A 23,725-nucleotide genomic window follows, 5' to 3' on the forward strand; every position below is an offset into this window, starting at 1 on the left:
TTGTCATTCTTAAAAGCGCAATGACTCTCAGACCCTTCATTGCCATGGGAGAAACAGCAAGCGGGATTATCCTGCCTTCCTCCACACGCCTCTCCCTCCCCAGAACACACACACAAACCAAACATCCTACTGCAGTTAGTTTGTGGAGCTTGGGCAACAAATAGACTATTGGCTGTTACATCTGACTGTGCTAGAAGCCATCCGGACACCAGGGTTCTCAGAAAAGCAAAGCAGACATGGGCGGGAAGGGATGACTCAGCAGAACAGTGGCCCCCTGCCCACTTTGCACTGACAAGCGTACTCTGATAGAAGATTTGGAATTTTTTTTTTTAATGTGGACCATTTTTAAAGTCTTTATTGAGTTTGTTACAATATCGCTTCCGTTTTATGCTTTGGTTTTTGGCCTTGAGGCATGTGAGATCTTAGTTCCTCAACCAGGCATCCAACCTGCACCTTCTGCGTTGGAAGGCAGCCTTAACCACTGGATCTCCAGGGAAGGCCCTGGAAGATGTGGCTTTGGAAGCAAACTTCAGACATTCCAGGTAAAGTCCAGAGAGCCGCTGGCATAGTATTGGCCCATCCTTGCCCCTTCCCCCTCCCCTTGGTAGCAGGGGTAACACCAAGCAAGACGAGGGCCCTGCCACCCAGTCTCTCTCTCTCTCACACACACAAAGCCACCTGCCTCACAAGAGGAAGCCTCAGCTGTTGGTGTGTTTGTTCCACAAACCCCAAAAGGAAGCCTGCTGACAGCCCATTTCCGGACCAAGAATCGGCCTGAGGACCCTTGCAGGCACCCACAGCCCTGAGAAGTGGGCCACACCTAACCATGACTGACACGACTGCTGAGGAAGCTCACAACAGCTCTGAAGGCTGATGGAGCTATACCTTGCTTAATAAGTACCAGGCGACAGTGAAGGCCCATCACTGACCTTAGCAAACAGTACAGTCTTTAAAATAGAAATACTGTACTCAATTATTTTGCAATGGGCTTAGCCACAGGTTTTACTGGTTTCTTTGCTAACTGCTGAGTTTTGTGCCCTGTGGCTTCCTATTTCACCCTCCTGCTCCTCCTCTTCCTCTTCTTCAGCTTCTAGTACATCTGTGAGTATCTCTTTCAGAAAGTGGTTCCTGGATGGTAAACTTTCAGAATGTTTGCATGTCCAAATATATCTAGATTTTTGTTCCCATCATTTATTTACTTAAAGATTAACTGAGTTGAGAATTGTGAATTCACAATAATTAAATGATAGGGTAACAGCATCTAGAAGCTGGGTTCAAAATACTCTTTCCTTAGAATTTTGTCTTCTGTATTAGAGTTGCTGATGAGAACCACAGACTGATTTGAGTCCTTCCAGGTAATGTGTCTCATGCTCCTCAACCCAAGCTTTGGGGGTTTTCTGTCTATCCTTGGAATTCAGAAATTTCATGAGGATGTAGTTTTTCACCATTCTTGCCCAGCACTCATTGAACCCTTTCAATCTGTAGATTTGAGCCTTTCTTCAGCAGAGACATTTTTTCCTTTTGATTCATTGATTCTTTTGTTCTCATGATTCTATTTATCTCTTCTGGAGTGTATGGTAGACAGCTTCTAAAAGTTTGCCTATAGCTTCCATGGCTTAGGATTTATTTTATTCTCATCATCTTCTTTGCATTTATTCACTGAATATGGAAGACGGCTCTAACACAGTCTTTCTGTTCACAATTTGGTCTTCATTCATCCCTGTTCTGCTCTTCAGTCCATCTGCTGAAATACTTTTTTATTTCCACATTCATGTTTTTCCCAAGCATGAATTTCCAAGAACTCTTTCTTTGTATGGAATGCCTTTATTTCTGTAAATGGAACTTCTTGACTTTCTCAAGTACACCAACTATCATATTTTAACTTTCGTTTTTTGGCCATGCCCTCATGACATGCAGGATCTGGGTTCCCTGACCAGGGATCAAATCTGTGCCCCCTGCAGTGAAACCTGAGTTTTAACCACTGGACTGCCAGGGAAGTCCCCCAACTATGGTATCTTAAAGTTCTTTTCTTCCTTGATTAACACTTTCATCAGCAGGTCGTTTGTTTATTTGTAGCATTGGATGATACTTCTGTTGGTTTTCCTCATTTGTTTCATGCTTTTTGAATGCCTGTTAGTTTTCACATGAGAGTTTCATCTGTTTAGAATAAGAAGTTCGGATATATTTCCCAAGGCCAGGTGAGAATCCCTGCTTTCTTAGGAATAAATAGAGATTTGGTTTCAGTGGTCCTAGTTTTAATGGTTTTGAGAGTGGAAGGGAAAAAGTGTACACTGGCTAGCTTCTCTGGCTCCAGTGCCTTCTCTGGGAGCCTCAGGTATCATAACTCTCATCTTATTTGGTAAACAATAAGCTTTACTTAAAATTTTCACTTGGGGGAAAAATCCAGGATCCACCACTTCTAAGGCAGAGAATGGGTGCAGATGTTTGCAGCTCATGAATTAATTACCAGCTCACCATCTATGGGGTCGCAGAGTCGGACACGACTGAAGTGACTTAGCAGCAGCAGCAGCACCATCATATCCCTGTCCCTGATATCTCTGAACTTGAGGTTATTCTGGTGTTCCAAGTAGAAAGTTCAGTTTTTTGAAGAGCCTCTTTTTCCGCTTTCGTGGGTTGTAGGTGCATTGGCTCTTTCATGTGTTTATTAATCTGATCACAATCAGCTTTATGTCTTACACAAATAACCTCTATTTTGGTGCTCTGATAATACCCTGTCTGGATTTCCAGTTCCACTTTTAGGTGATTCTGTTTTGTTTTTTCCTTTTTTGTTGTTGTTTTTTAAACTCAGGTATACTTTATATGGGATTCCCAGGTGGCACAGTGGTAAAGAATCCATTTGCCAATGCAGGAGAGGCAGGAATCACAAGTTCGATCCTTGGGTCAGGAAGATTCCCTAGAGTAGGAAATGGCAGCCCATGCTAGTATTTTTGCCTGGAAAATTCCATGGACAGAGGAGCCTGGTGAGCAATAGTCCATGGGGTCGCAAAGAGTCAGACACGACTGAGTGACTGCATACACACATAATTTACATACAGTGAAATCTACAAATATTAAGTATACATTTCTACTTCCAAAGTTTCCCTATAAGTGACTTTTCCTCATTTAATTGTCTGTCCTTCCCATTAGACTCAAGGCTGTGAATGCCATATTAACCAGCTATCCTTATATCCGGAACAGCTCTTGGTACCTAGCGAGTATTCTACACGTTGGAAGAAGGAGGATTGGAGTCAGTCACTGCCTGTCCTCAGTTGCCAGTGGGTGTTAATATTCAGCTCAGCTACTCATCCTTGGAGGAAGCCAACGTAGACAGTCCTCAGATTAGTCACCTCCCTACATGTCTCATTTCCTGTTCACTCAAGGGCTCCATGGCTCCTGGGTGATCTATCCCCAGGTGACTGTCTCCCACAGTGAATCTCCTGGACTGTGATGTCACCCCACATTGTACTGACTTGCTCCCACAGTCGTTTTCAAATGGATATGAGTGAGAAACTTTGAGTCTGTGCCAAAGTGGGTAATGGAAAAGGAAGCATGTATTAGCCAGTTCAAAAGATTTCTTATGCTTTGATTTTCTCTGGCAGGTTTGTGGAATAAACCCTAAGCACTCACAGGTAATTTTTTTTAATCAAATGATTCTTTGTCATCATGGCAGTTACTTCTTATGTATATCAATAATTTGCCAATATTGCATAGTGATGGGCCGACAGGCCATAGACCTTAGATGCTCATATAAAACACAGGTTGTCAAACATCTAAATCAAGTCACCTGCACCTTCCCAAACAGACTAGCTCTCTATGTCACCAACTCACCAGCTGCTGTCAGAGTTCCTCTTTCCTGAGTCCCTCTGCTTCACTTCCCTGCTGCATTCTGCTTGGGAGACTTTTGGTTCACATGACTTCATATGATCCAAAATGTTGAAAGCAAAACTGGAAGTTGTTGAATCCCATAATCTGAGAGGTGCACTGACAGATCTGACTTGAGGTGTGACTTGACCAAATGCCAACAGTGCCCCTGGAATCGTTTCTCTCTCTTAGCTCTGCTTGCTCTGTTCTTCAGGTTTTCACTGCATTACTACATGGTAGCTGCTGCAGATGAGTTCTCACAGCATCTCAGCTTCAAATCCAATGGACAGAGAAAGCTTCTCTTCCCCAGAAGTGACACAAAAGCCTCGAAACTTTTTCTCCCTCGGGACAGAGGTACCCATAGCCATGCCATGGTCCTGGATAATAGGATCAATCAATAGCCGAGAGCTACCAGAGCTCAGTCTGAGTGTGGGGTCAGTCTCACCCGAAGCCCAGGGACTGAGCCAGGAAGGAGGGATTCATGATCCAGGAGACCATTTTTATCATCAGGGTGAATGGTGTCAGGCAGAAAGAACAGTAGGTGTGACTGTAACTTGTGAGCACACTGGCTTTTCAGAACCCCTCCCTTCTCAGCTTACTAGATCTGCCTTTTCACAAATCAAATCTTATCTGAGCTGGACTCCCTCTCCTTATGGCATTCTAGGATGTAGCTTTGAGTCTCACCATTCTGGGTAACTACTTTGTGTTTTATTATTGTTGTTGTTGTAAACTATATCTACCTAAAGAGTTATTTATGCCCCAGACTGAACCCAGTACTTGGGGAATAGTTTGACCAGTGTAGAATCAAGTGGATCTTTTCCCCACAGGTCCTAATAATAAACCCTTGTAGTAGACTCACATTTTGTATAACTCAAGTGCACAACCTCAAATGCATGCCCATTACATTGTTGGTTGCAGTCCATTCAACTTACCTCTGATCTTTTAGAACACAATGACTCCAGACTACCCTAGAAATGGCTTTCTAGAAACCAACTTTCCAACTTTCCTGGGACTAAGGAGCCTGAAGTTACCTCAGGTTAGCCCCCAGGACCTGTCTAGGGTGGCCTAAGGGGGAGTTCCAGGCAAGGAGACTCCATGGCTTCCTTCAACCACCCGCCGCATTTGTAGCCCCTGCCAAGATGCAGGAAAGACTGTGGCTTCTAGATCAGTCGAGTTTTTAAGAAGCATTTCTCTGCCTTAAACAAAATCCTATGGCGGGGGGGCGGGGGGGGGGCGCCTCACATTAGGGGGCCTTTCAGCTGCCCAGAACAAGAAAGAAATCATTAAGGAGGAAGCCTTCAAACTAGACCCTAAAAGATGAGTAGATTTTCAAAAGATGAAAAAAGGACCCAAAGGAAAACACAAGACAGACAGAAAAGGTTTTTCTCTGGGGAAAAAAAAAATTGCAAAGAAATTTGCTAAGGGTTGGAGATACTCAGAGAAGAAAGTCAGAAATTGAAAGGAGGATCCTTCCTGGTGGTTCAGTCGTTGAGAATTCACTTTCCAGTGCATGGGGCGCAAGTTAGAGCCCTGGTTGAGGAGCCAGGATCCCACATGCCTCAGGGCCAAAAAACCAGAACATAAACAACAGAAGCAATATTGTGACAAATTTAATAAAGACTTTGAAAGTGGTCCACATTAATAAAGAAAAAAGAAATTGAAAGGAAACTCCTGCTCATGCCCAGCCCTAAGCCTCCAGGCTCTCAAAGACTTTCCCCAGGAAGTGTCTCCAAGCCAGGATGCTCTTTAATTATAGCAAGAAGAGCCCCCCGACTCTGAACCCCACTTTTCAGAGGGTCCTGCCAATACAAACATTTTCTCAAAAATTAAATTTATTAATGCACATAATAATCCTTTCTGGTTCATCATCTGATTATGAAAGTCATATGAGTGAATTAAAGAACTTTTTTTTTAACCTTTGAGAAACACACAGTCTTCATTAGGCTCAGATCAGGCCCTGAAAGTCTTCAGGACATCTGCCTATTTGTCAGCTTTCTTCTCCTCCTTCTTTTCAGCCTGTTTCCGGAGCCTTGTGAGCTGTCCTTCCTTCCTGTAACTGCTCTTGACCTACTCCTACTTCTCCTCCAGTGGGGCTGCCACTGCCAACCTGTGAGCCAGACACCCGGGGGGAAGCAAACTTTCACACAAGCTTCACACAAACGGCCTTGAGGGCAACAGGAACCATTCTGTACTTTTCCTGGTCAGAGGGCAGCGAGGTCACATCAAAAACCTTGAGGGCTCAGGGAGGCCTGGCATCACTTCGTTTTGGGGAAGGCCTGCCAGGCACCCGCCAACAGATGCGGCTCAAAAGTGGCAGCGGCTGCGGATGGGTTGGTGCTCATCCGCTTGCAGAGGAAGATCAGGGATTTTACCTTGTTTCTGCAGAACTGCCAGAAATGTTGGTGCCTTCACAGCACACGTCCACCACCTCCCTGCCCAGCGGTACCTGCTTGATCATGAAGGGCGTCCGGTTGCCCAGGGAGACGGACAGAGCCATCAGCCTAGGACCAACCCTCTGCCACCTTGGGCATCTGCCTGGGAAAGGTAAAACATTTTAATACAGAGAAGTTACAAAGAAGAAAAGGAAAAAAAAAAAAGACTTGGCAAAAACCTGAAAATTAATTTATCAAAAATCACTCGGACTTCCTGGGTGGAGCAGTAGATAAGAATCTGCCTACCAATGCAGAGGACAGGGTTTGGAATCTTCCCTGGTGCTGGAAGGTTCCACAAGCCCCAGAGCGACTAAGAACCGGGGCCACCACTGCTGAGCCTGTGCTCCTAGAGCTTGAGCTCCGTAAGAGAATCCACCACAGTGGGAAGCCTGCGCTCCACAGCGAAGAGCAGCCCTGCCCCCTACAAACTGGAGAGCCTGAGAAAAGCAAGGAGACCCAGTGTGGCCGAAAAACAAAGTCCTTCAGTCAGGAGTCGCTCAGCCTTCTCGTGGTCGTGGTTTAGTCGCTAAGTCGTGTCCGGCTCTTGCAACCCCATGGACCATATAGCCCTCCAGGCTCCTCTGTCCATGGGATTCTCCAGGCAAGAATACTGGAGTGGGTTGCCATTTCCTAACTCTCAACATCCACTCCCATGATCAACCCCACCCAGAGTCAGGAAATGTTTCTCCACTTCTCTTGCCTCATGCTATTGAAACACAACATAGCAGCTTCCAAATACCCAGGAGTTTCTCACTGTGTCACTGCTGACATCAGAGGTAGATGCTTCCAAGGGTAGGGAGGTTTGAGAACTGAAAGAACATAAAAGAGACAGAAGACAGATTAATTTATTAAATCCCTTCTCTGTGATAGTTCGGAAGTAGCAGATTTTTTCATGATGAAATACCATTTTCCAGCAGTGCTGAGGGAACACTGTTTTTCTTCAAGTTTTAGCTAATCCATGGCTCACCAGTTTGCAGTTTTGTAAGCATTGCCCCTGACTGTTGAGGAACATTTTGCAACATTAAGAGTTCATGTGACTTTTAATTTTGTGAGCATATTGATCTACATCTAATGTATATGAAGCTGATCCCAGTTCTTTACTGTTGGCAACTGAGTATTAAAGGCTGGAACTGTGAATAGTTTTATTTTTATAGATTTATTTTTTAGATTTCAGAGGCTTAATCAAATCTTTACAAAATTAAAAGTCAAAGGGAAGGGATGTTGTTCATGATGTTGTATGGCAGAAACCAACAGAACATTCTAAAATCATTATCCTCCAATTAAAAATAAAAATTTTTTAAATAAAAATTTAAAAAATCATCAGCTTTATTTAAATAATTTTGACATCAAGTGTTGATATTATCCCATCATCATTTGTATTTTACTATTGATTTTAATGAAAGAGTTTGTTTTAGAAGACAATTTCTTAAATTATATTAAAATAATTTAAATTTTTGATTTACTGTTTTTGATAAAATATATTCAAATTTTGTACCCTGTGAACATAGTAACATTTTATTTTTAATGCTGCAGGATTAAATCAGACCCACCACCTGGTTTTGTCTTGTAAGTAAAGTCTTATTGGAACACAGCTACGTCACACTCATCACCTACAAGTTGTCTATGGCTGCTTTCTTATTCTGGGTTTCCCTTGTGGCTCAGCTGGTAAAGAATCCTCCTGCAACATGGGACACCTGGGTTCGATCCCTGGGTTGGGAAGATCCCCTGGAGAAGGGAAAGACTACCCCCTCCAGTATTCAGGCCTGAAGAATTCCATGGACGGATTAGTCCGTGTGATCTGAGTCGGACACAACATTCTAGTGGCTGCGCTGTGCTTAGTCGCTCAGTTGTGTCCAACTCTTTGCGACCCCATGGACAGTAGCCCGCCAGGCTCCTCTGTCCATGGGGATTCCCCAGGCAACAATACTGGAGTGGGTTGCCACGCCCTCCTCCAGGGAATCTTCCCAACCCAGGGATCAAACCCAGGTCTCCCACATTGCAGGCAGATTCTTTACTATCTAAGCCACCAGTGAAGCCCATTCTAGTGGCAGAGTTGAGTAATTTTCAAAGAAACCATATGGCCCACAAAACCTAAAGTTTTTACTATGTGATCCTCCATAGAAAAAGTTTGTCAGCCTCTGCTTTGGATGTTTACTGTCAAGACTGTACAAATTATGAGAAAATCTTTAGTATGTCAATATAATTTTGCTAAAATGAATAGAAAAACATGGGGGTACATATATATATTATAAATTGTGTATGTCTTTATTCAGTGACTCATCCAAACATCACTGGCTACTCAACAGAACACCCAGACACGCGCACTAATAATTAAATTCCATCATCTTGACAGTTGCCAACTTTCAGCTGTATAAAAGTCAGAGCATTTGCCATATTTTTCAACTTTGTAGGGAGACATATTATTCAATATGGGGCATGTTTACTCTTGCCCCAGGCTCTGCAAATATAGGGGTAGTGGGGACTGCCAGCCTCTGTTGTGAACGCTGCCTTGTTCTGAGGCCTGGATGCAGGAGCTTGGGAGATGAACCTGCTGCTTTTTTTTAATCTTTGGCAGTCTGTCTCTTAGTTCCCCAGCCAAGGACTGAACCCATGCCCCTGCATTGGCAGTACAGAGCCTTTACCACTGGACCACTAGGGAAAGCGCTGACCCTGTGGCTTTGATGGTAGTGTGTATGGAGGGAGCAGGGTTGCCTGGCTGCTAGGGCGTTTGGACAGATACAGTACCTCCAGTGTCTCCCCTCCCCTTCTGCATCAGACCATGTGGGACCAGCTTTGACTGTGGAAGCCCATGTGAGCTTCCAGGCCAGGTGTGTGGATGGCTTGGCCCCGGGAAGAACTCCTGAGGGATCGTCAGCACAGAGACAGCCCTCTCACCCACACCAGCAGCTCTGCGTTTCCTCCAACAGCTGTGGTCTCCTGGCAGCTGTCCAGATTCCGCTCTGCTTGCCCCAGTAGAACCTCTGTGCCTGCAAGAGCTGTTGGGGCCTGTGGTGACCATGCCACTCAAAATGTCAGACTGGTGCTCAGGGTCCATCCATCCTGAGGGTGGCAACCGATCACAAAATGCCTCGAACCTTTCCTTCACTGCCAGATTTAGCAACTGAAAGTATAGGATTGTTGTTCAGTCGCTCAGCTGTGTCCGACTCTTTGTGACCCCGTGGACTGAGGCATGCCAGGCTTCCCTGTCCTTCACCATCTCCTGGAGCTTGCTCAAACTCACTTCATTGAGTCTGTGATGCCAGCCAACCATTTCATCCTCTGTTGTCCCCTTCTCCTCCTGCCTTCAATCTTTCCCAGCATCAGGGTTTTTCATAATGAGTCATTTCTTTGTATCAGGTGGCCAAAATATTGGAGCTTCAGCTTCAGCATCAGTCCTTCCAGTGAATATTCAGGACTGATTTCCTTTAGGATTGACTAATTGGATCTCCTTCTAGTCCAAGGGACTCTCAAGAGTCTTCTGAAACACCACAGTTCAAAAGCATCAATGCTTTGGTGCTCAGCTTTCTTTATGGTCCAGCTCTCACATCCATATAAGTGAAAGTTGCTCAATTGTGTCCAACTCTTTCTCTAGGCCAGAATACTGGAGTGGGTAGCCTTTCCCTTCTCTAGGGGATCTTCCCAACCCAGGGATCGAACCCAGGTCTCCCTCGTTGCAGGCGTATTCTTTACCAGCTGAGCCACAAGGGAAGCCCATGGCTACTGGAAAAACCATAGCTTTGACTTGATGGAACTTTGTCAGAAAAGTAATGTCTCTGTTTTTTAATATGTTATTTAGGTTGGTCATAGCTTTTCTTCCAAGGAGCAAGCATCTTTTAATTTCATGGCTGCAGTCACCATCTGCAGTGATTTTGGAGCCCAGGAAAATAAAGTCTTTCACTGTTTCCATTTTTTCCTCTCTATTTGCCATGAAGTGATGGGACTGGATGCCATGATCTTAGCTTTTTGAATGTCGAATTTTGGGCCAGCTTTTTCACTCTCCTCTTTTACTTTCATCAAGAAGTTCTTTAGTTCCTCTTTGCTTTCTGCCATAAGGGTGGTGTCATCTGCATAGTCGAGGTTATTGATATTTCTCCCAGCAATCTTGATTCCAGCTTATGCTTCATCCAGCCCAGCATTTTGCATGATGTACTCTACATATAATTTAAATTAGCAGGGTGACAATATACAGCCTTGACGTACTCCTTTCCCAATTTGGAACCAATCCATTGTTCCATGTTCGGTTCTAACTGTTGCCTCCTAGACTGCATACAGGTTTTCTCAGGAGGCAGGTGAGGTGGTCTGGTATTCCCATTCCTGTAAGAATTTTCCACAGATTTAGCAAATGAAAATATAGGATACCCAGTTAAATTTGAATTTCATATCAACAAAAAATACTGTTTCAGTATAAGTATGATCCATGCACACTATGATATAAATATCTCCTTCCATAATATTGTATAATATGATATCATATGTCCCATGTATCACTTCTTAGACAAGCAGTGGGGCAAGTAAGAACTGTGGTCTTTGAGGATCATTGCTTTTTCTGTGCTAAGGAGACTTTGGAGGCCATGTGTTTTAGATGGTACAGCAACCATGCCTGGTCCATAGAAATGAATTTTATTTATTGTTGGAAGCTGTGAATGTTTAGGGTTTATCTGTTATCATAGCATCACCTAGACTCTTTTGATTATGACATCATCCAAGACCCTGCCCAGACTTCACTCTGGCTCCTTCTCCTTCCGTTGTGCTCCTCCAGTGTTCTATAAACCCTCTTTTACAATGTTTAGTTATTTCTCTCCCTCTAACCAGGGCAAGGAGTCTTGTCTTATTTGACCTTGTGATCACAGGACCTCACATAGTATTTACTCTAGTGTGTGATAAATGAATGGCCAATAATTTCCTGGGTTTGGAGCCAGGAGGTATCTTCATATGTCCCCTGGTCTCACCATGAACATCATGTCTCCAGATTTTCTGTTTTTCCTTAAAGGATCACCTCCCTTTAAAGGTCTGCAGTCTTGGGAAACTGAATTGCGTGTAGCTGTGTTATTTATACAGTGACTGGTAATCTCTTCTGAGTAAGAGATGGGGGTGATGACATTCATTCTTAGTCACAAATCAAAAGAGAAACATGACAATGGCATTTCCACTGTGAAACAAAAGGTCACCTGGCATTCTGAAGCCCTAATTGTAAGGCTGTGCTTGCATTCTGATCGTCTATTCTTCCTGGAGATGCCATCGCCACTGGTGCAGAAAACTTGCATCCGTAGTCGACTAAGAAGAAAGAAGGAATGATTATTTCCCTAAATGTTGCCTCTCTATATCAGTAATTCTCAACCAGAGGGGTGGAAAGGGCACATGTCAGACTCTCAGAATGGAAGAAAACATAGAAAATATTTCTATTTTATCTTTAAAAACTCACTTCCTAATACAAAATACAGAGATTTCAGGACTTCCCTGGTGATCCAGCAGCTAAGACTCTGAGCTCCCAATGCAGGGGCCTGGGGTTCAATCCCCAGTCGTGGAACTAGATCCCACATGCTGCAACTAATAGCCAGCACAGCCAAATAAATGAATAAAAATAAATAAACATTTAAAAACTTCAGAGATTCAAGTGTGACACTCTGGGATGATAGGCACATGGAGAGTATGGAATGAGAAAGCATTTAGAACAACCCACGGAACCAAGGTGGCACTCGGCACACATTTGTAGTGCATGTTTCCCACCATCCCTGCAAACACAAAGTAAGTGTTCTGTTTGAAGGGGCGCGTAGGTTTTTAATTTTCAAGCAAGTTTTGATTTTGAGTTCATCCAATGCACAAAAGAGGGGGCTCTCGTGAGAGCAGGAAGTTGAAGAAGCAGAGACCATTCTATTTGGAAGTCTGACTGAGAAGGGGAAGATGAGATGTAGAATGGAAGGCAAAGGAGCCCTGGAGGTTTTATTTCCTTAAGTCCCAGCGCCGCCACTACTAAGCCCAAGTGCCACAGCTAAGACTTGTTGCAGCCAAAAATAAATAAGTAAATAAATAAAAGATTGGAGAGACTTGAGCACAGTTAAAAGGCTGACAGGAAAACCCCATGAAGCAGATGAGGTGGAAGAAGCAAGAGAGATGGGCCAATGGACAAAGATAATGGATCACGGATAGAGTGAGATCTCCAGGGAGGTGGGAGGGGACGAGAACCTGGACAAGGAGGGAAAGAGGAAGAAAGAGACAAGCACCACGTGTGGCTGTGGTGAGTTGTAGAGTCTCTGGCCGGTTGCCATCAAGGCAGTTGGGGGCAGGTCCAAAATCACTGCAGATGCTGATTGCAGCCAGGAAATCAAAAGACGCTTACTCCTTGGAAGGAAAGTTATGACCAACCTAGATAGCATATTAAAAAGCAGAGACATTACTTTGCCAACCAAGGTCCGTCTAGTCAAGGCTATGGTTTTTCCCGTGGTCATGTATGGATGTGAGAGTTGGACTGTGAAGAAAGCTGATCGCCAAAGAATTGATGTTTTTGAACTGTGGTGTTGGAGAAGACTCTTGAGAGTCCCTTATACTGCAAGGAGATCCAACCAGACCATCCTAAAGGAGATCAGTCCTGGGTGTTCATTGGAAGGACTGATGCTGAAGCTGATACTCCAATCCTTTGGCCACCTCATGCGAAGAGTTGACTCACTGGAAAAGATCCTGATGCTGGGAGGGATTGGGGGCAGGAGGAGAAGGGGATGACAGAGAATGAGATGGCTGGATGGCATCACCGACTCAATGGACATGAGTTTGAGTGAACTCTGGGAGTTGGTGATGGACAGGGAGGCCTGGCGTGCTGTGATTTGTGGGGTCGCAAAGAGTCGGACACGACTGAGCGACTGAACTGAACTGAACTGAGAAAACAACTGGATTATCAATCTATTTTTTGTGAACATCTGAATGACGATGCCAAATTTGTATAAATTTCTTCAATTCCACACTGAAGTTTGTGGGTGGTCAAATAAATATTCACTTGATTAAATTTAGAAGCTATTACTCTCCTTTGGGGGTGAGGCTGACTTTTGCAAACTTTTGAGAACAGCCTAACTCTGCAATGGAGCTTGTTTTGCTTGGAATATAGAATTGATGCCCTGAAAACATTGAACCTGAATAACAAAGGCTCAAATACCAACCCTGTTTGTTCTTTCAAGCATAGTAAAACAAAATTCCATTTCTAGGTTCCAGTTGACATTGAAACATCTTTTCATTTTCTCATCTTGATGATATTCTAAAGGACAAGGATTTTGAGATTGGCTTCCAAGAAAAACAAATTCCAACTCCCTCCAGTCCAGCTGCAGGATAAATTCAGGCAAGCTTTTCCTTGTGTCAGGGGCAGACCCAAATTTCTTTTGGGAAACTCCTCCAGGGGAAAACTCTTCCTTCCTGATAGTCGGTCTTTGCCAGGAAAAATCTCAAGAAGGGTTGAAAGGAAGATAAGTTTGAGTTAGTTACATAAGAAAACATTTAGAAGAGCACATTGGAGAATTTAGGGATAAAGAGGTTCCCAGTTTATCACAGAGAAGAGAAGCAATTCGTGTGCCATCATATCATTTCCATCACTGTATGTTTGCTACGCTGATTTGTCCACAACCCTGGCTATGGAAACCAAGCAGGAGCAGACTTGACTTGGAAAAGGCTGCGTCTTCCGCACTGCATGACAGGCAAGGCTTTCACGGCAAGCTGCACTCTCAGTGCTCACATCAGTAACCTCGTTATTGGCTTGCTCATTCGCTCATTACTTCAGTCGTGTACGACTCTTTGAGACCCCAGGGACTGTAGCCCACCAGGCTCCCCTGTCCATGGGATGTCCCAGGCAAGAATTCTGGAGTGGGTTTCCATTCCCTTCTCCAGGGGATCTTCCCAACCCAGAGACTGAACCCGCATTCCCTGTGTCTCCTTCATTGGTAGGTGGATTCTTTACCACTGAACCACTGGGGAAGCCCTAACCACCTTACAAAAACGAGGCTAAAAAATATGAATTAAAAAAAAAAAACCAATATGCATTTGCTCTCAAAAATTGCTATTGTTTTTAGTTATGATGGCTATTTACATTATTATACACGTTCTAACAACCCTAAAGGGGAGCACAAGATTTACATATTTATCAAAGGAGAGTTAAGAAGAGTTGAGAAAAACTGCTGTAACTGGAAAAAATAGTGCTGAAAAAAAGGCACTAGTAGGAGGATAAGCAATGGCTGTCTGTAGAGGCTCCACCTTGCTGATAGCACTCTGTTTAATTAAAATTGCTGGCTTTGTTGGAAGGTGTGGATCATTTCCTTATAGGGAGGAAGTCCTAAAGGGAATGGATACATGTATATGTACGGTTGATTGAAGGCAAAAGGAGAAGGGGGCAGCAGAGGATGAGATGGTTAGATGGCATCACCGACTCAATCGATACATGAATTTGAGCAAACTCTGGGAGATACCGGAGGACAGAGGAGCCTGGTGTGCTACAGTCCATGAAGTCACAAAGCGTCAGACACTACTTAGTGACTAACCAGCAACAACAATGGCTGATTCATTTTGCTGTGCAGTAGACACGAACGCAACATTGTAAAGCAACTCTACTCCAATAAAAAGTAATTTAAAAATAATTGATTTTGGATAACATTTCATATATGAAATCACTAAGTACTTTATGTATAGTAACTCATTTATTTTTCACGGCAATTCTGTGTGAAATGTACTGCTAACATTATTATCACCCTCATTTTACAGAGAAGCAACCAAAGTGCAGAGTGTAATGGACTGAATTGTGTCCCCCCAAGATTCATTAGCTGAAGCCCTAACTCCCAGTCTGACTATACTTGGAGATAAGCCTTTAGGAAGTAATTAAGGTTAAAAGAGGTCAGAAGAATGGGGCCCTAATCCAACATGACTGGTGTCCTTTGAAGAGGAAGAAGCAAAGAAGCACCAGAGATGCATGAGCACAGAGCACAGGCCATGTGAGGATGCTGCAAGAGAGTGGCCATCTGCAAGTAAGTGGAGAGACCTCAGAAGAAACCAAATCTGCTGACAACTTGATCTTGGATCTCCATCCCTCACAACTATAAAGAAAAAATTTCTGTTACTTAAACCACGCAGTCTCATATTTCGTTATGGCAGCCTTAGCAAATTAATACACCAAAAAACTAGAAAATTTAGCTCAGGATCTTTGCACAGCTCCTTTGAACCCAGATTTGAGAAATCTCGCTCATCTGCCTTCATCCACTGGGTTACAGTAGCACTGTACAATAGAAATAACTGTAAAAACTATAAGCCACAAATTTGAACCTCAGGTAATTTATATTCTAGTAGTCAAATTTTAAAAGACAGAGGAAATTAATTTTAATATTTTATTTAATACAATATGCCAAAGTATTATTTTAGCATACAATAAATACGAGGAGTTATTAATAAAAGACTTAACATTCTTCTTTTTTTATCAAGTCTTCAAAATCCAGGGTCTATTTTCCACTTACACCAGATCTCAGTTTGGACTAGCCACATTGCAAGTGCTCCATAAGCCACACTTGGTTAGTGGCTGCCATACTGACAATTCAGGTTAAAGCACGTTCATGGTGTGATAAAGTCAAGACTCCTTAAGTGGACATGTAAAGTTTGTCCTGATGTATCCACGTTTCCAGCTTCATACTTGACACTCCTTAAACTGGTAATACTTAACTGTTAGGCTGCTGTGCAGACTACACAGCCTTTTTATCTTGGCATCTTTGCTCGTACTTTTCCCATTGTCTGGACGCCCCTCTTCTCATTCATCTGGGCTGCATCCTCCTACCCATTCTGTGATACCCAGCTCAGGTATCTTCTACGAAGCCTTTCCTACAGCTCACACTGAGTTGAATACTTCTCCTACGTGAGCCCATAATATTTCATCCTAATCCATCCTGATCTTTAGCACTTTTTGTTACAATCATTTATGCGTGTGTTTTCCTCCCTGATTAGACTGTGAGCTCAAGAGCAGAGGATACGCTTTGTCTCTGTGCCTAGCCCATCAGACATGTAAACACGTGTAGAACGAAACTGCACTTAACACATGTGCTTTGATATTCAAGATTCCTCATCCTGGTAAAGGGCATTCAAAGAATCTTAGGACACAAAGTATTGATGCTTCCCGCTGAAAACTTCGTCAGTCTTTCTGGAAGATCCTATATGAAAAATCAAACAATTTACCTACATGGGAGACTCAATGTAGACCAGAGTGATAGGATATGAAGGATGGGGAGAGTCTCTCTAAACTGACTTGGCAAGCTTCTGCTAAAACTGGACTCTTAAGACTGGGCCCAAGGAGGAGCCCTAGTCAAGAAAATGGCTTAGTGGAGACTGGCTCAAGTGCCATCAATGACATAGTCTTTGTTAATGGGGAGCAGCCCAGTGTCCTCCTGGCTTGGCCTTCCCAGCTCGGAGACCCCCTTTCACAGGCCAGGGCAGAAGTGACAGGCCCCAGTATTCTCAACACGCTCCATCTGAGGACAGCCTCCACTCCATGATTGGGGGCCGGGTGGGAGAAAGAAACCCCTACCCCTTGACCACACTCAGGTCTTACCCTCAGCAACAGATGGCTGTGGGCAGGATGAGAAAGGCTATTGTTCTGCTGCTCCTAGGAAGAGTATACTTTGTGAGTTGGGAGATGTTCTTGACTGCAGCTGTCTGTCTGGGAGCTGGTACTGGGAAGAGAGGGAGCCATCTTGGTTTAAATACCATAAACTCTGACCTTTCGTACAAGTTTTTGTCGATGTTCTTGAATACATGCTTCTTTGTGTGCTGTTTGTCTTCAAGGCCCTTTTCCAGAGCCCTTAATCTGTTTTATGTTTTAATTTTCATCAATCTTTCTAGAGAGCAGATCAGTGGAGCCCCTCCTACTATCATGGCAGAAGTCAGTCTTTAGAACTGTTTCTTTTAAGGTCCATAGCTGGCAAAGTTGTTCAAGGAGACTCAGGATAAATGAAAATATATATTAGACTCTAAGTGGTGATTTTATTCATGCAAGAGAAATAAAACTTTGAGGTAATACAAAAAGATGATTAGGTAACTAACAATTCTACAAAGTTAGATGTTAACTTATAGAAAACTTTAAGGGTGTCATTTCTTTTTTTTTTTTTTTAATATCCAGGAGAGAAGAGAACCTCAAATGGCTATATAACTTAATTGTCTGCAGATTAACTAGTTTTATATTTAAGTTAGAAATCTCATTTCAGAATTCCTTTGTCCACTAATTATATGAAAACTAGTTCTTCTAATTCTTTCCTATCCAGCTCTGTCATTCTGCCAACTCCTTCATTAACGAGTTAAATAAAATTTAAATTCATGCTATCTTTGGTATGAGAATTATGTTTCTAAGAACTTTCCTTTTCAAACCACTGAAGTCTCAGTTCTCTTTTTCCTCCACAAACAGCACAGGCCCTGATCAATGAGATTTAAAAATAGATAGCTTTTCTCAGAGTCTGTTCCTAAGGTCCTGAAGATTCTAAGCAGGGTCATGAACTCCTAAGGGAAAAAGGTGTAGTATGATCTGGACTATGCCTCTCCAAATTTATGTATTGAAGTTCTAACCCCCAGGACCTCAGACTCTAACTGTATTTGGAGACTGAGGCTTAAAAGAGGTAATTGTGGTAAAATGAGGTCAGATGTTACTCAGTTGCTCAGCTGGGTCTGAAACTCTTTGCGACCCCATGGACTGCAGCACACCAGGCTTCCCTGTACTTCACTATCTCCCAGTGAGGTCAGATGGGTGGGCCCTAATCCAGTATGACTGGTATCCTTACAACAGATTAGGACACAACACAGAGAAGAAATCAAACCTGCCAACAACCTTATCTCAGATATCTAACTCCCAGAACTTGGAGGAAATAAATTTCTGCTGTTTAAGTCACCCGGTTTGTGGTACTTTGTTACAGCAGCTCTAACAAACTAATACATCGTGCAAGGGAATGTTTTGACTTGCTTCGGATTGATCCTGTCTGGGAAACCTGGACTGATGCTGAGGCTCCAATACTTTGGCTACCTAATGCGAAGAGCTGGTTCATTGAAAAAGACCCTGATGCTGGGAAAGATTGAGGGCAAGAGGAGAAGTGGGCAGCAGAGGATGAGATGGTTGGATGGCATCACTGATTCAATGGACGTTGAGTTTGGGCAAACTCTGGGAGATAGTGAAGGACACAGAAGCTTGGCATGCTGCAGTTCATGGAGTCACAAACAGTTAGGCATGACTTAGTAACTGAACAACAATGCTTTCAGGGATCATGATGGAACAAGTTATGGCCACCCCAAAAATGTATAGTTCAGAGACAACAGTTGCAGCAAGCGTAGGGATCCGTGAATACGTATGCTCTGTTGGAGTTTGTCACCCAATTCCCCAAGCCCTAAAGCGGAAGTGGAAAGTAGGTGTTGTTGTAGGTTGGGCCAGGGCCCCCATCTCCATTTATGAGTATACACTCACCTGTGTAGTTCAGTGAACAGCTGGTGCTTGTTTTAGACAAGATGTTGATCTATAATAAGCAGTTTGCTGTCTATGAAGTCACCTGAAGCACCAAGGTTCTATCTGTAAGGGTCTCAGTAGTTTTATTTTAGGGGTGAAGGATGGGGACTGCCAAGGGAAAAAATAGGGAGCTGCTCCCACCAGAAGCTCCTACCAGCTGTAAGGAAATGCAAATCTTCATTTCGCTGATAATCTACTGTATGCTGTTCTCTGCATGAATGTTTACTTAAGGAAAGAGTCTGCTTGTTTAGTGAATAGAGGTTATCATCAGAACATTGTAATCTCTTTAATCCTTATGCCTTTGTGAGAATTCACAGATTAGTCTAGAAGTGAGCCAACTTGTCTATGCCAGACACATTAATTAACAGTTAATTCTGTGGTTCTAAGAACTATATGTTCAAAAAAAAACAAACCCAACCCAAACTGGAAGCATTATCTGAAAATCCGGAGATTCTATGCCTGTTCTGGAAAACCTCGGGTTGAGAGTCACCATTTTTGGACTATATTAAGAGACTTACACTCGATGTTAGTGAATAAGGTAAATTCTTGAGACTTGGTTTGTAAGCTAGTAATATGTTGCAAGAAAGGATATACATACAAGCGCTTAACCCACTTCCTTGATGGCATGGTTAGATTAAGTTACCATTTTGGACCCTCCTGCAAACATATTTGTCCATCAAATGAGCCTACACTAAGGCAGTATAGGAATAAGAGTATGGGAGTGAGGAGTCATTGGAATCCTAAACGTTTTTTTTTCCAAGTAAGTTTTTATTTCTACCTAGTTTTATTTCACTCCCACGCCCTTATTGTTTTTTTCATAAAAATAAGGGATAGATATGCAGTGGAAATCCTTAGGATAAATAAGGTGATCAAGCAAACAGTTTCTAGTTTAAAACAGACAGCCAGTGGGAAGCTGCTGTATGGGCATAGCTCATTCTGGTTTTCCATGACAACCGAGAGAAGTGGGATGGGGTGAGCAGTTGGGGGGAGGTGTAGGAGAGAGGGGACATGTGTGTACTTCTGGCTAATTCATGAAGTTATATGGCAGAAGCCAACACAATATTGTAAATCCATTACCCTTCAATTAAAAATAAATTTAAAAATCAAAGCAGACAGCTATGATTAACACACCGAAAGTCTTTTGCAGAAGAACCACAATATAAATCCAAACACAGCATTTTTTTTTAAATTAGTGAACTAAAAGATAAACTTATTTGGGGGATCAAATCAGATGAAAAGCAGGGTCTTTGAAAATTCTTCTGGCAAGATGACTAAAGAAAAAAGAAGTACAGCAGAAAAAACCAGCAATTAAAAATGGCTATAGTTACCTATTAGACATTTTTAAATACTACATACAACATTTTATGAGTTTGCAAACTACTGTGTAAAATGAATTAATATTTTTCCAGGTAGAACGGGAGAATGAGTATGGTTATAGAAGATAAAACACTGAACGTGTGTGTGTGCACGCTCAGTCATGTCCAACTCCTTGTGTCATTCTCGACTGTAGGCTGCCAGGCTCTTCTGTCCATGGGATTTTTTCAGGCAAGAATACTGGAGGGAGTTGCCATTTCCTACTCAAGGGGATCTTCCTGATCCAGGGATCAAACCTGTGTCTCCTGCACTGGCAGGCAGATTCCTTACCACTGCACCACCTGGGAAGACCCAAATACTGAATATAAATGCATAATTTAGGTGACAGGAGTATGAGTTTCATTGTCCTAGTATACTTTCACAAATGTTTGAAGTTTTCCATTAAAAATGGAGAAGAAAATGGCAATCCACTCCAGTATTCTTGTCTGGAAAATCCCATAGATGGAGGAACCTTTTAGGCTACAGTCCATGGGGTCACAAAGTTGGACACGACTGAGTGACTTCACTTTCTTTCTATCCCATTAAAAAAACAAGTTAAAAAAAAAAACCAAGGTAAATACATTTATGGAACATGATAGGAAACAAAATAATTATTTCAAAAACAGACAAAGAGTCAAGCATTTATCTTGTCTTTCCTATAGAGACTATACCTCAGAGTAACCAAATAGTTGATATTGGGAAGTTCTCTTATTACATAAAAGGAATACAAATAAAACACCTGAAAGAGATTTCCCTAGTGGTCCATTGGTAAAAAATCCACCTGCCAATGCAGGGGACATGCCACAGAGCAACTAAGCCCGTGTACAACTACTGAGCCCACATGCTGAGCGTCTATGCTCTGCACACAAGGCAAGCCACCGCAATGAGAACACCCAAACCACAGAGAAGAGCAGCCCTTGTTCGCCACAATTAGAGAAAGTCCATGCACAGCAACAAGGAATATTTAATTAATATTAAAAAAACAAAAAACACCTTAAAGGACAGAACTTTGCTGTTTTGCAATTTCTAAATATTAACTGACCTATGCAATATCAGCAATGGCTATTACCATGCCAAGAAAAGACACATTATATGCGCCTGGTACCATCTATGAAATATTCTTGCCCCCCCACCATCCCCAAAAACGGGAGGCAGGCAAAAATTAAGGAAAGAAGCAACTGACAATTTACAAAAACTCTGAGATGGGGAGACATATTAAAGAAATAATATCATGGAAGGCATGTGGAATCTAGACTGCTAGAATTTTCACAAAACAAATAGCTCAATTTCTTCAACTAAGTTACATAAAAAATGATGGGAAAGGAAGCTATATATAAAAAAGGTTATCAATAATTACAATGTATGGCTTAAAACTTAACATTCAAAAAACTAAGATCATGGCATCCAGTCCCGTCACTTCATGGCAAATAGATGGGGAAACAATGGAAACAGTGAGAGACTATTTTCCTGGGCTCCAAAATCGCTACAGATGGTAACTGCAGTCATGAAATTGAAAGACTCTTGCTCCTTGGAAGAAAAGCTATGACAAACCTAGACAGCATATTAAATAGCAGACCTTAGCCGACAAATGTCCATCTAGTCAAATCTATGGTTTTTCCAGTAGCCACATATGGATCTGAGAATTTGACCATAAAGAAAGCTGAGCACTGATGAATTGATGCTTTTGAACTGTGGTGTTGGAGAAGACTCTTGAGAGTCCCTTGGACTGCAAGGAGATCAAACCAGTCAATCATAAAGGAAATCAGTCCTGAATATTCATTGGAAGGACTGATGCTGGAGCTCCAATACTTTGGCCACCTGATGCAAAGAACCGACTCATTAGAAAACACCCTGATGCTGGGAAAAGATTGAAGGCAGGAGAAGGGGACAACAGAGGATGAGATGGTTGGATGGCATTGCTGACTAGATGGACATGATTTTGAGTAAGCTCCGGGAGTTGGTAATGGACAGGGAAACCTGCCATGCTTCAGTCCATGGGGTCACAAAGAGTCGGACATGACTAAGCGACTGAACTAAACTGATAGACTAAATACTGAAGTATCTAGAGATGCAAGTATATGAAGATTGGGATTTGTTTTAAAATAATTCAAGTTGAACAAGTAGATGAAAAAGTTTAGCCACTAGTTGAAGTTGGGAGTTGTGTAAATGGGCCTCCATTGTACTAATTAGTATATATTTAGGAATCTTAATAACAAGAAGCTCTGCCAAGACTTTTGTATAAAGTCTCTTCTTAGGGTGCCAGGGAGTTAGGTAGGTTTTTCCGGCTTTTCTTGATGGAAGTATGTAAGGAGTTAGAGATCAGACAGACGATCAGATTTGACTTTTATTTGCAAAAACAAAACTAAACTGTATTAATGAAATCTTTTCTGAATCTAATGGGGTGTAAAACCATTCTAAAAAACATTTGAAAACACTGTGTTTTTTGTGTTGTCAGAGCAACATTTTTTCCCATAGGTATGCCGTGGTCAGAGAAATGCAATATATAGACGTGGAAGAGTGTCATGATGAAACATGGTATCTTGAGTACTTTATAAAATGGCCCTCCTGGGTAGAATAATCAGCTGATTTAAGAAGTAAGGAAAATGGTTTACAGCTCCTTGCTCAATTATAACCATTTTTCAGAATCTTTTAAATTGACAGATAAACGCACAAATTTTAAGTGTACAAGCTCAGTGAATTATCAGAAAGTAAGCACTCCTGGATAACTGGAACAAAATCTCTGAGTGCCTGATGCCCTAACGTGACTTTGTCTAACATTTATGTTAACTAATGCTGGCTTTCATTTGGCTAAAAATAATCTCTTAACAGGTTAGAATTTAATCCTTGTTTTCTGCAGGATCAAGGACTGGGGTAATTCCATAACTTTAGGCACAGAGCAAGGATATAGGTGCTTTACTTAATCAAACCATGTGCAACTTACTCCAACAAAACCATTGTATTTTTTCCTGTTACCCTGTGTGTATCCTTAGAACAAAGACAGGAATGAAGAAAATACAGAGATCTGCATGGAACACTAGAATCACTAATTTTTTTCTATTATACTTTTTTATACTAGCAGAGGTAGGAATTCTATATCAGAACGCTGTGATTATGAATGTGGTAACTCTAAGAAAATGATTAGAATTTTATCAGCTCAACATAAATTAACAGAAACATATAGTGAAGAATTCCACCAGAAGTGGCACAGAAAAAAGTTCATTGATGTCCAATCACACAAATAGTAAACAGGGCTGGATTAATACTTCCAACTATTCTAACAGCATCTCAGTTTAAGTATCTGCAAATATTGGGCATTAAAAATTGGGTACAGCTTGTTTGATAGTGTTCTTTTACTTCTACAATTGTTCTTCAAGTAATGGCATGTCTTGAAATGATCACTGCCCTGAAATGGCTTACTTTCTAGAGATAACTATCACACGATATGTGTTCCTACATATTCATAATTAGCTGTAGCATAGCTTTAGCCATATATATTCTGATTAGAATGGCCTAGATAGAGGCCTCATGATCCATTTGGGGAGCTTCCCATTGAAGGCAAGAGTTCAAGGGTATTTGATTTATGGATTTA

General features: G+C 42.2%; 1 long non-coding RNA gene across 1 annotated transcript; it reads left to right on the plus strand.

Annotated features, from left to right (window-relative positions):
• Nucleotides 1-349: 349 nt before the first annotated feature.
• On the plus strand, nt 350-6,363 carry LOC148777500 (uncharacterized). The gene is made up of 4 exons (XR_016037908.1): nt 350-542; nt 3,600-3,629; nt 4,076-4,215; nt 6,247-6,363. It is a non-coding gene; the product is annotated as an uncharacterized LOC148777500 (long non-coding RNA).
• The last annotated feature ends 17,362 nt before the right edge of the window (nt 6,364-23,725 follow it).

The sequence above is a fragment of the Moschus berezovskii genome, chromosome 7, assembly GCF_049115385.1.
Source record: "Moschus berezovskii isolate FMDL1 chromosome 7, NW_MosBer_1.0, whole genome shotgun sequence".
NCBI lineage: Eukaryota > Metazoa > Chordata > Mammalia > Artiodactyla > Moschidae > Moschus > Moschus berezovskii.